We start from the raw sequence: 13,983 nt of genomic DNA on the forward strand, positions 1-13,983 counted from the left end.
ACCCAGTCTCCATGCAGTAATCTGCAATACTTTTGACACCTGACCTACATAACCTGTTTGTTACGTTTAGAAATGTTAGTAAACGGGGGAGACTGATGACTAAATCAGCAATGATCTTTTGGCTTCCTGTTGTGTCTGAGGCTTCAAGTCCGTGGGTGAGATGCAGAAAACTGGATGACTTTATTAAGGAGCTCATTTATGAGCAAGCCAGCTGTCACGTTCTGACCTTAGATCTTTTGTTATGTCTTTGTTTTAGTATGGTCAGGGCGTGAGTTGGGTGGGTTGTCTATGTTCCTTTTTCTATGTTGTGTTTTGCGTTTTGCCTGGTATGGTTCTCAATTAGAGACTCGTGTCGTTAGTTGTCTCTGAATGAGCATCATACTTAGGTAGCCTTTTCCCACCTGTGTTTCATGGTTGATTGTTTTCTGTTTTGTGTATTCACCGTACAGGACTGTTTCGTTTTGTTCGTTCTCATTATTTTTGTTTTTGTGTTCATGATAATAAATTATCAATATAGACACTTACCACGCTGCGCATTGGTCCTCACCTTCTTCCACCAACGGCCGTTACAGAATTACCCACCAACCAAGGACCAAGCAGTGTGGTAACAGGCAGCGGCAGAAATCTCAAGACTCCTGGACATGGGAGGAGGCTGGGGAATATCGCCGCCCCAAGGCAGAGCTGGAGGCAGCGAAAGCTGAGCGGCGGTGGTATGAGGAGGCAGCACGGCAGCGCCGCTGAGACGAGAGGCAGCCCTAAAAATGTCTTGGGGGGGAGCACACGGGGAGTGTGGCGAAGTTAGGTAGGAGACCTGCGCCAACTCCTCGTGCTTACCATGGAGAGAGGTGGACTGGGCAGGCACCGTGTTATGCTGTGAGGCGCACGGTGTCCCCGGTGCGCAGCCATAGCCTGGTGCGTTACATTGCAGCGCCTCGTATCGGCCAGGCTAAAGTAGGCATCGAGCCAGGTGCCATGAAGCCGGCTCTCCTCGGGCCGGGGTACATGGCACCAGCCCTACGCATGGTGTCCCCGGTTCGCCAGCACAGCCCAGTGCGGTCTATTCCACCTCGCCTCACTTGCCTGGCTACGGCGAGTATCCAGCCAGGTAAGGTTGGGCAGGCTCGGTGCTCGAGACCTCCAGTGCGCCTCCACGGTCCGGTCTATCCGGTGCCTCCTCCATGCACCAGGCCTCCGGTGGCAGCCCCCGCACCAGGCTGTCTCTCCGTCTCCTCCCTACAGGTGCTCCCGCCTGTTCAGCGCTGCCAGAGTCTCCCTCCTGTCTGGAGCTGCCAGAGTCGCCCGTCTGTCCTGAGCTGCCGGAGTCGCCCATCTGTCCTGAGCTGCCGGAGTCGCCCATCTGTCCTGAGCTGCCGGAGTCGCCCATCTGTCCTGAGCTGCCGGAGTCGCCCGTCTGTCCTGAGCTGCCGGAGTCGCCCGTCTGTCCTGAGTTGCCGGAGCCGGGCTGGCTGTGCTGGCGACACTTACCACGCTGGTCACTTACCTTCTTCCACCAATGGCCGTTATACCAGCAGAAAGTTATCTCCAATAGAATCAAAGAGAAGTTCATATCCAAGTTGCCTTAGTATCAGGTAGTCTACACAGCATATAGTCAAGTATTATGACAATGAGAAACCATGGTAAAATTCACTACAGCAATCCAGAAAATCATGGGCATGGCAGTCACCAAAATAACGTGTCAGAAACAAATGTTACACACTTACACATACAATGTGCATTACTTTTAATTACATTTACACATGTAATGTTCATTACTTTTAATTACATTTACACATACAATGTGCATTACTTTTAATTACATTTACACATGTAATGTTCATGACTTTTAATTACATTTACACATACAATGTTCATTACTTTTAATTACATTTACACATGTAATGTTCATTACTTTTAATTACATTTACACATACAATGTGCATTACTTTTAATTACATTTACACATGTCATGTTCATTACTTTTAATTACATTTACACATACAATGTGCATTACTTTTAATTACATTTACACATGTAATGTTCATTACTTTTAATTACATTTACACATGTAATGTTCATGGTAAATTTCGCTACAGCAATCTAGCAAATCATGGGCATGGCAGTCACCAAAAGAACATGTCAGAAACAAATGTTACACACTTAATGTTCATTAAATTCACAGTTTGTTTTCCTACTCACACTTATCGCCGCTTCTAATTGAAATGCATTTGACTGTCTTCGAAGGGAATCATTTATAAGAAAACCTGTTCATTTGAGTGTCTTTGTTTTTGTTTTGTTTTGCTGTGCTTCCCAAGTGAATTCAGCTGGGGTTCCATGCCAGGTTATTTTCAGTGCGTTTAACAAAGTCAATATCCAAAGTACAAGAAGTCAAGACGTGTGATTTTGAAAATAATAATGTAATTGCAGAAGTACTACTGTGATGATAACCTTCTGACAAGAAACAGGACTAATCCCCAAAGGTTCATTCATGAGATGTGGCGCATTTGTTGTTTTGTTTATATTGAGGAATGTGTTCATGTGTTCCCATGGTACAGTGGTGTCATCAGGTTAGTGATGAGCAGCCAGCTCAGAGAGGATCATGGGAGTCTGAGTCCATCCCAGGTGGCTTCCAGCTCCAGATGTCTCTGTGTTGTCTCTTAAAAGAGTCTGGGTTCAGGAGTTTACACGTGTCCACTGGGTAATAATGCCAGCCCTCAGCGTTAGGGAGGAGCCTGTTGATTGGCTGTGATGGCCTGCGCTGTGACCTCAGCGTGTGAATGAATGACCGTGGGGATGGGATGGCAGCCGTCTGTCTGGTCGCATTCTAAGACTGAAAGGAACATTTCAAACATGTTTGACTTCATATTTATCATCTCCAGCACCACCCCAACATCAACATACTGTATGTGAAAATGGCGCAATTCTATGTGTTGTAGTAAATAAGATAGAGGAAGATAAGTGTTTTTAATGACATCATCGGTGTACATCATGTGATTTTAACCAATTATGAGTAGACATAGCATACTATGAAGACGATAAATATGAAGTAGAAAAATGTAGACATTTTCTTTTAACCCTCCAAGTCAGTGACTGCACCAATTCTAATGTCATTTTTCTCCCTTAAATCAGCGTCTTGTGAGAAACAGTTAAGCCTTGTTCACACTGCAGGCCTTAATGCTCAAATCAATTTTGTTTTTCAAATCTGTTTTGGAATTCTTCTGTGTGTTCAGAGAGCAGTCATTTGCTGACATGGCTACGCTAGTTGCCATAGTAATGACGAGTGTGTACCCAGTTGTGTAGGCTGATTGGTGGTGGTACTCCTGTTTCCTATCAATCAGAAGTTATGTAGCAGGTGACAACAATGTCTGCCATGGACGTTTCCCAGTTGCTTTGAATGTTCAAAGGATAAGATTATCCAACTTTCAAAACAAGTCATTTTTGGCTAGCCATAGCAGTCATTTAGGAGGTTTGAAATGCGGCTTGAATTATCTGATTCCATATGCTTTTTGGCTGTTCAGACTGCAAGAAAAACAACAGACTCTGATCGGATATGGATTTCAGTCACTTCAAACTGCCAATGTGAACAAGGCTTTAGAGTGAGAGATTATGTCATATGCTCTGCTCACCTGTGTGTAATAATCCATTTATGCATCATACACAAACACACAATTCATGACAGTGTGAAAACCTAAGAGGCAAGCACTTTCCTCACAAGAGTTTGGCGCTTATGTAACAGAACGATATGCAGTGTTTAACTATGATGTCTAAATAAGTCCATTGCACAGATGATGAAGATGGTGCTCGCGATGTCCAGAGCTCTGGGCTTGGTGCTGGGGTCTGTGGGATCTATCCACAGCTGCTGGCCACATGGGGCCTGCTGGGGGTTAGAAGTACAGAGAGAGCAAGAGAGCCAGTCTACTACTTTGTTTATTGCCATCAGAACTTGGCTCTGCAGGCCCTGCAACTCGTGCAATTGTTTGAGATGAGCTGGCAGCCGTCCAAGCCTGGAGTAAATCAGCACTGTCAGTCAGTCAACAACAGCCAGCACAGAGAGGAGGGGGAGGAGGGAATGTGTATATGAGTGAGAGGGGGAGGGAAGAGGAGGGGAAACATGAAAAAAAGAAGGTAAAAAGTGTGAGTGGGGGAGGGAAGTCAAGAGAGAGCAAGGGCTTGGTCTGCTGTTGTGAAACCTGAGCTGGGTAAAATGTTTAACACTTTCCACCAATGTTTTTGCAGTTGTTACTGTTAGGAGGGATCGATTGCGTGAGCAGGCTAACCCAGAACCGTACACACATGCATGCAGAGCCCCAAACACCACCTCTGGTGTGCTTGTTTTTCTCTCCCCCTGCTCCATCCCAGCCACACTTCTGTTATCAAGGTGAGGCACACACTCACACTAAACAAGCCAGCCAGACGTCTCTGACCTGGCGCCCAGCCAACTGTCTCCATAAAAAAACGTTGCACCCACTGAACCGGACCGGCTTCTGCCAGGAGGCACTATCAGCTCTTTATCTGCTGCCTCCCTGCCTGGAACGACACTCACTGTCTCCCAGCAAGAGCCTGTATGGAAACTGGGTATGAGGAAACGCTGCTACTGAACAACCCAGTATAACAGATTATTGTGAAATAGGCACAAACTGCTTATTATAAATTGGTAACAGGCACATGAAAAAGTAAATTATTTTGTGTGCAGTACACGGTTTTGTACATAGTGCATTTCAATCACAGAAAAAGACAGCAGGTTATGTAAGACAGAAATTACAGAAGGGAGGTTAGTTGGGGAGGATGGGTGGGCGTATAATTCAAACATCTAGCAACCCAAAGGTTGTATGATTGAATCTCATCATGGATAACTTCAGAATTTTCTGTAATTAGCTACTTTGCAACTACTTAGCATGTTAGCTAACCCTTTCCCTAACCCTAACCTTAACCCTTGAAATGAACTCCTAAACCTAACCCTTTAACTACTTAGCTAGCATGTTAACTAACCTAGCATGTTAACTAACTAACCTTAACCCCTATCCCCTAACCTTGCCCCCTAACCTTAACTTCTAGCCTAGCTACTGTTAGCCACCTAGCTAGCCTAGCTAGCGCTAGCCACAACAAATTGGAATTTGTGTAATGTACACGAATATGCTATGAAGAAAGAAAATCGTGTAATTCACACAAAATGCGTTGTGATGAAAATCATGTAATACGTGTGCCTTGCACGAGTTTCAAATAAGTAATTTGTGTCTATTTCACAATAAGCTGTGATAGCGTGTTGGAACACCGCATACGGACGGAGCACAGAGGGTTGAGCCTGATGTGTCCTCGGGAGGCCATGGTGACTGTCATATTTTCATCTGAGAGAAACTTTTTCCTGACAATTAGTTCTCAACAGCTTGTTTATGTCCTGTATATTGAGTGACATCTACAAGCATAATTAGACCTGTGCTTGAGTCTCCTCAAGCGACGTTCCAAAGCATAGATAAAAGTCTGCAGTTTAGATCCTTTAATTGGGGCCTATCAGAAAAGCTTAAATCTTTGTGAAAGCGACAAAATGGAAAATGTTGTCCAGAAAACAATAGCCGGCAGAGACAAAAAAGGCAAGTTCACGAGGTTCATGTTCTTTGCTTGGAGGATTTTAAATCCCTCCCCTTGACCGCAGGATATGGCTAGAGTTTGTGAGTCAGAGATTTTGTGTGTGTGTGTGTGTGTGTGTGTGTGTGTGTGTGTGTGTGTGTGTGTGTGTGTGTGTGTGTGTGTGTGTGTGTGTGTGTGTGTGTGTGTGTGTGTGTGTGTGTGTGTGTGTGTGTGTGTGTGTGTGTGTGTGTGTGTGTGTGTGTGTGTGTGCGTGCATGCGTGAATGTGCGTCCGCATGTGTGTGCGTGTGCACGCATACTTTTAACTGTGTGTATGTGTGTCAAGAGTTTGTGTGTGTGCGTGCACATGAATATGTGTGCTTTTACTTCTGCTTGCGTGTGTGTCACAGCTGTGTGGCTGGGAGTGACTGGCGCTCAACAAAGGACTAGGCTCTTCTGTGTTGCTCTTGGTAAACAGAGGGGAACTCACAGTGCCGCACGCTGATGGCACAACTTCTCTTTTAGAGTAATTGTACAGAGACGGCTTCAAAAGAAAATAAGAATTAAAGGGGCAACACAATACAGAATATGGACAGAGAGAAAGAGATGAACTCTTACTGTCCCAAATCACATGCATTTAGAAACACTTGTAGCCCTGTTCTCAATTCCCAATCCCATGCCTATTTCTCAAGCCTACGTCTCTAAGCATGAATTAAATGCATCTTTGCCTTATTTATACCAAATAAAATAAAATAAAATGTATTTATATAGCCCTTCTTACATCAGCTGATATATCAAAGTGCTGTACAGAAACCCAGCCTAAAACCCCAAACAGCAAGCAATGCAGGTGTAGAAGCACGGTGGCTAGGAAAAACTCCCTAGAAAGGCCAAAACCTAGGAAGAAACCTAGAGAGGAACCAGGCTATGTGGGGTGGCCAGTCCTCTTCTGGCTGTCCCGGTTGGAGATTATAACAGAACATGGCCAAGATGTTCAAATGTTCATAAATGACCAGCATGGTCAAATAATAATAATCACAGTAGTTGTCAGGAGTAAATATAAATAATAATAAGGCAGAACAGTTGAAACTGGAGCAGCAGCACGGCCAGGTGGACTGGGGACAGCAAGGAGTCATCATGTCAGGTAGTCTAGAAGCACTATACCACTATAGTACATAACTTTCATACATATGTAGGATCTTAATTTGATCACCCTGTTGCAGGACAACTTTCCTTGTTTGAGGGTTTAAAAGGCTTCTGAAGTTTGTAATTTCCACTTTGAAACTTCAGACTTGACTTTCCCTTAAGACAAATGTATCAACCCCTACAGAAATGTCCATTGATTAAAATCCACATGATAATTCACATTTCCTGTTGCTGCAGGATTATTGTCCTGCTGTAGCAAATTGGCTCAAATTAAGATCCTACATCTGTAGCCTGACATAGTAATTGAGAAACGGTTGAACTGAAGTGACTTAAAGTTTCATGCACAGATATTAAAATCACACACTGTATCGCCTTGCCTTCAATTGCAGGAAAGAAAACACAATAAATACTTATCCTTTCAGTATTGACCAAGAGTCAACAGATCCATCTGCTGATAGTTGTGTGTGCTGTGGCTTTCATTACAGCTGTGATTTGGTGGCAGAGCTGGGCTGCAGGGAGCTAGGGGGCTGGGAGGCTAGAGTTGGGTGATGGAGGGTTTGGGAGCTGGGGAGTCTGTTCCGAGGGAGGTCTACTGCCCCAAGCATGCCCGGTCCAGTCCAGTCCAGCTTAGCCCTATGCCCTCACCATCCCATGTGGCTGCATTGGCTTAGCTGGAGTTTCCATGACAACTGTAGACTTTCCTGGTGTTCGATGTGTACAGAGACGAGTAGAGAGAGAGAGAGGAGATGGAGAAAACTTTGAAGAGCCTTCTGTGTTTGTGTTTGTTCTGACACGGCTGAGGTTGTTATTTGATGAGTAGACCATTGCCTCTGCAGAGGGAGCATGGAGATAACTCTGGCAGTGCCAAGCAAGATAGAATGGTGTTACCAATGACTATCAACTGACTATGACATATGCTTAGTAATACTGTTCATTTGTTATTACCCAGACAACAACACAACAGTGCTTCAGGTAGTGAGTCAGAACCTCTAGGCACCTCCGGTATTAGTTTAGCCAAAGCAAAGACAAGACAATTAAAGGCAAAAACAAACAATACACAATGCTATCTAAAGGACAATCTTAAACAAAAGAGAGAAGTGCTGTAATCATGAGGTTGGTTTATCCCGGTTTTAATATGTCTTCCCAGACAACACCAGTACCCTGCCATCAACTTCATGCAATCAGGAGAACCACAGTGTTTTGGTGCTGTCACTCAGCAGACCTTTGTACTGGTCCCAGCCCCCTCTAAACAGCCCACTTTGCAGATCCGTTCAGAGGAGGCATGGCTTTACAGAGTAGCAACAGCCATGACATCAACAAACAGAATAATGAAACTAATGGCACTTCTTTTCAACTAGAAAATGTTCCACAAACTTGGAACATATACAGAACATATACAGAAAACGGGTCCTTTTCTTACTTGAGCCACAGAGATCATTATTTGTTGTTGACTGTTGGAAATGACTCACAACAGCCAGACAAGATGCCACATTGCATGACAGAGAATAAAAACAATAGATGTACTAACAATGTCATAGGAGCCACATTCAAATGAGCTGTAGTCACTCGCTTCTCCCATCAGAAAAACGTATTTCTGAAATGATAGCTTCACGAAATGAGTGCGCTGTTAGTAATTACCTTGCCGTTTGGGTGAGATGGTGTTGGGTAGGAGTACAGTGCTTGGGGATGGGGGTTCTGTGGCTAGTGGAACACAGGGGGTGATGAGGTGCCTGTCAGCACTAATTTGCTGTTATTCTCCAGCTCACAGCTACTTTCTTTTCTTAATACCGTGCCTATCTGATGCCTTCAGCACCACTCTCAGCCTCAGCAGAGAGAAAACAGAACTTACCAGAGGCTACACAGACAGAATGAAATCAGCTGAGCACAATCACAAGCGTATTCTCTTTTTTTCTTCTTGTGAGCCGCCCCCGCTCAGCCACAAGGCCCAGACACGGACGAGTTAACTACGTACTTAGGCTGCACTGTTTTGATTGGCTTTGCAGACATAAACAAGAGCTGCACTTGTGAGTGACCCCTGGGCCTGACCCCAGAGATAGACGTTCCCTCTAATGGGTGCCTCTTTCAGCGGGCGGCCAGGGGAACAAAGAGCCCATTGTCTGTGCCAAGAACAGCCAAGACTCAAGCCCACAAAAGTGCTGAGCCAAGAGGAGCAGACTAGGGAGCCAGGGAACCATGGGGCCTTCCACCTTTTCTTGCTGCAGAGCAGAGCCTCAGACTTCCACCCCCTGAGGGAGAGTGAACCCAGGAGAGGATTACCACCTCCCCCCTCAGAGCAGACAAAGTACAATCACTGCACTGATACACCTGGCCTGACTGCTTCACTTGTTTTGGTCAAATACTCTTTCACTTTCACCTTTTGGTAGATTCTTAGCCTCTTGTTGCTTTTTTTAGGATTTGAAGAGATACTTTAAATGACAAACCTATAATATCTACAAGTGTGAATAGTTGTGTGGGTTTTTCCATGGCTGGGATAGCTGTTCTCTAGTCTTGTGCTGAGACTCCTCCACATCCTCTGACACATACGTGAGTTGGGGCCAGTGCCTGAGGCCAGGGAGTTCTCCTGCTGGAAGTGGCCAAACAGGTTAGTCAGGTGTCACTGGGGTGTGAAATCTTACCTGGCAGCCATGACAATCGGACTGCCACGTGTCAGCCCTGGGGGAGATTACTTTACACAGAGCACAGCTTTGACTGGTCTATTCAACTCAGCCTGAGCTGAAAACAAAATGACACTGGGTTTTACTGTAATATTTGTAATGATGATCCTTGTAAGATATGGTCCAAAGGAGATAAACTAGGGGTTCTATTCAATCTGTGTCACTGAAGCGTTACAGATTGCGCGATACAAATGTAAAAGTAATTTCCGATTGAGCCAGCAAATGCAGCGTTTACCGTGAATGCTGTCTCCGCTAACGCGGGAACATTCCTCAACTTCAGCAATACAGATTGAATAGAGCCCTACACCTAAAAAAAGGTGCTAAGTAGAACCATACAGGGTTCTTCAGTTTGTCCCCATTGGGGGCCCCTTTTTGGTGCTGGGTAGAACCCTTTGCAGAGGGTTCATTCTAGAACCCTCTGTGTAGGGTTCTTCAAAGAACCCCATGTATATGGTTCTACCTTGAACCCTCTATGAACGGTTCTGCCTAGAACCCTCTATGAAAGGTTCCACGAGACTTATTAGCCCTTACAATTTAATAATTTTAGACAATACATTACATATGGGGTGGCAGGGTAGCCTTGTGGTTAGATTGTTGGACTAGTAAATGAAAGGTTGCAAGTTTGAATCCCCGAGCTGTCGTTCTGCCCCTGAACAAGGCAGTTAACCCACTGTTCCTAGGCCATCATTGAAAGTAAGAATTTGTTCCTAACTGACCTGCCTTGTTAAATTAAGGTAAAAAATATATCACAAGGCCTTTCTTTGAGGGCCTAGTTATACCCTAACACAGTTGTGTATGGAAAGTCCTGGTTTACAGGCCTGCAAGTCACATTATGCCGGCTTACAAAGTGATGTGTAATTTCTATTGGAATCCAGCCAAAGTTAGGATATCCAACAAGTGAAATGGTAATCACCCGCAGCCTACATTCAGAATGACTGCCAGGGTAGGGAAAAATGAAATACTGAGACTACCTCAATCATCTAAACTGGAACAACCATCTCAATAACAGGTGCAATAAATCCAATTACTAACAGATTGGATTAGTTTAGAAAACTGTATCATATTTATCTTTGTGTAGCATAAAATTAATCAACGAATCAATGTACATTCAAGAACACAGATATTACAGTAAAACAAACAACAGAGCATGCTGGGAAATATTATGTATGGTTCTATGTAGAACCCTTATTGCCTTCCAAAGAATTATCAAAGAAGCCTTTCTTCCAGAAAATAATTATTAGGATGTTAATGAGTTGACGTCCGTGCCCCTGCCCAAATCTAATTACACAATAAAAAAATCTCCACGAAAATCCCTCAGCTAGAGATATCGTTTTTTTTTTTGCATTGGATAGGTCTCAATCCACCTCATCCGCCGATGTTGCACTTCCGCATCTGCAGTGAAAGGTGACAGAGCTAGAGTGGTGTTTGTCAGACCATGAGACATCCCAAAAAATCGGTCTTCTCACAAAATCATATGTAGCATCCAAACGGTTTAGACTATAAACTATTATGACCCCTCTATAGAAAGATGAGAGGCAGGAGCCACAAATAGTCTATAAATGTTTTTGTTACGTACCACAAGTATTAAAAAGTTACATGAACATTTCATTTACCAAAGTGTGTGTTTTATGTTGGCAAATATGTTAATCAGTTCTTTAAAAAGTATGACCTTAGATATCTTATTGAACAGGATGATCATCTCTATTTTTTCAGGAGTACCGTCCGACTGAAACAGTTTCCTTCTTTTTGACAACCAAAATGTCCATTCCTGGCACTAAACCAAAGGAATACATGTTTTACCTTGAAAAAACTTTCAACGCCTTATTGAAAAGGATGAACATCTCTATAATTTTTTGGGGGGGGGAATATCTGTTGTTCCATGTTGTGAATCTGTTATTTAATGCATTTGTAGCAGTAAGGCAAAACATTTTTTCCAAAAATATTTAAAATATACATTTTTTTAAACTTCAAGGGGTCTCAGAATTCAAAATCAAATAGCTAAATGATCCTTGGTATTATTCCATATACAGTGAGGGGAAAAAGTATTTGATCCCCTGTTGATTTTGTACATTTGCCCACTGACAAAAAAATGATCCGTCTATAATTTCAATGGTAGGTTTATTTGAACAGTGAGAGACAGAATAACAACAAAAAAATCTAGAAAAACACACGTAAAAAATGTTATAAATTGATTTGCATTTTAATGAGGGAAATAAGTATTTGACCCTCTCTCAATCAGAGCAATTTCTGGCTCCCAGGTGTCCTTTATACAGGTAACGAGCTGAGATTAGGAGCACACTCTTAAAGGAAGTGCTCCTAATCTCAGTTTGTTACCTGTATAATAGACACCTTTCCACAGAAGCAATCAATCAATCAGATTCCAAACTCTCCACCATGGCCAAGACCAAAGAGCTCTCCAAGGATGTCAGGGACAAGACTGTAGACCTACACAAGGCTAGAATGGGCTACAATACCATCGCCAAGCAGCTTGCTGAGAAGGTGACAACAGGTGGTGCGATTATTCGCAAATGGAAGAAACACAAAAGAACTGTCAATCTCCCTCTGCCTGGGGCTCCATGCAAGATCTCACCTCGTGGAGTTGCAATGATCATGAGAACGGTGAGGAATCAGCCCAGAACTACACGGGAGGATCTTGTCAATGATCTCAAGGCAGCTGGGACCATAGTCACCGAGAAAACATTTGGTAACACACTACACCGTGAAGGACTGAAATCCTGCAGCGCCCGCAAGGTCCCACTGCTCAAGAAAGTACATATACATGCCCGTCTGAAGTTTGCCAATGAACATCTGAATGATTCAGATGACAACTGGGTGAAAGTGTTGTGGTCAGATGAGACTAAAATGGAGCTCTTTGGCATCAACTCAACTCGCCGTGTTTGGAGGAGGAGGAATGCTGCCTATGACCCCAAGAACACCATCAACACCGTCAAACATGGAGGTGGAAACATTATGCTTTGGGGATGTTTTTCTGCTAAGGGGACAGGACAACTTCACCTCATCAAAGGGACGATGGACGGGGCCATGTACCGTCAAATCTTGGATGAGAACCTCCTTCCCTCAGCCAGGGCATTGAAAATGGGTCGTGGATGGGTATTCCAGCATGACAATGACCCATAACACACGGCCAAGGCAACACAGGAGTGGCTCAAGAAGAAGCACATTACAGTCCTGGAGTGGCCTAGCCAGTCTCCAGACCTTAATCCCATAGAACATCTGTGGAGGGAGCTGAAGGTTCGAGTTGCCAAACGTCAGCCTCGAAACCTTAACGACTTGGAGAAGATCTGTAAAGAGGAGTGGGACAATATCCCTCCTGAGATGTGTGCAAACCTGGTGGCCAACTACAAGAAACGTTTGACCTCTGTGATTGCCAACAAGGGTTTTGCCACCAACTACTAAGTCATGTTTTGCAGAGGGGTCAAATACTTATTTCCCTCATTAAAATGCAAATCAATTTATTTATTTATTTTGACATGCGTTTTCCTGGATTTTTTTGTTATTTTTTGTTATTCTGTCTCTCACTGTTCAAATAAACCTGCCATTAAAATTATAGACGGATCATTTCTTTGTCAGTGGGCAAACGTACAAAATCAGCAGGGTATCATGTACTTTTTTCCCTCACTGCAGCTTAGTAGAACCCCCCCTCCCAAGCGTAGACAGGGCTTAGACTGTCATGGGTTAAAGGCTCTAGGTAGAACATATTTCCTTACAAAGAAACATTGTCTTCAAAAAAAGGTTATTCTGATCAAAGCGGTTCTTGATAGAACCCTATCCCACCACAAAGAACCCTTTTGGAACCCTTTTTTTATAGGAGCTAATATTGATTATTGCTAGACAACCATTTTCAGGTCTTGCCATAGATTTTCAAGTAGATTTAAGTCAAAGCTGTTACCTCAAAACTCGGCCACTCAGGAATATTCACTGTCTTCTTGGTAAGCAACTCCAGTGAAGATTTGGCCTTGTGTTTTAGGTTATTGTCCTGCTGAAAGGGGAATTCATCTCTCAGTGTCTGGTGAAAAAAAGACTGAACCAGGTTTTCCTCTGGGATTTTGCTTGTGCTTTGCTCCATTCCATTTATTTTTTATCCTGAAAAACTCCCCAGTCCTTAACAAGCATACCCATAACATGATGCAGTCACCACTATACTTGAAAATATGGAGAGTGGTACTCAGTAATGTGTTGTATTGGATTTACCCCAAACATAACACTTTGTATTCAGGACAAAAAGTTAATTGCTTTGCCACATTTTTGCATTATTACATTAGTGCCTTTTTTGCAAACAGGATGCATGTTTTGCAATATTTTATTCTGTACATGCTTGCTTCTTTTCACTCTGTCAATTAGGTTAGTATTGTGTGGAGTATCTACAATGTTGTTGATCCATCCTCAGTTTTCCCCTATCGAAGCCATTAAATTCCGTAACTGTTTCAAAGTCACCATTGGCCACACAGTGAAATCCCTGAGAGGTTTCCTTCCTCTCCAGCAACTGAGTTAGGAAGGATGCCTGTATATTTGTAGTGACTGGGTGTAGTGGTACACCATCCAAAGTGTAATTAATAACTTCACCATGCTCAAAGGGATATTCA

This window comes from Oncorhynchus tshawytscha, linkage group LG08 (genome assembly GCF_018296145.1).
Source record: "Oncorhynchus tshawytscha isolate Ot180627B linkage group LG08, Otsh_v2.0, whole genome shotgun sequence".
Classification (NCBI taxonomy): domain Eukaryota; kingdom Metazoa; phylum Chordata; class Actinopteri; order Salmoniformes; family Salmonidae; genus Oncorhynchus; species Oncorhynchus tshawytscha.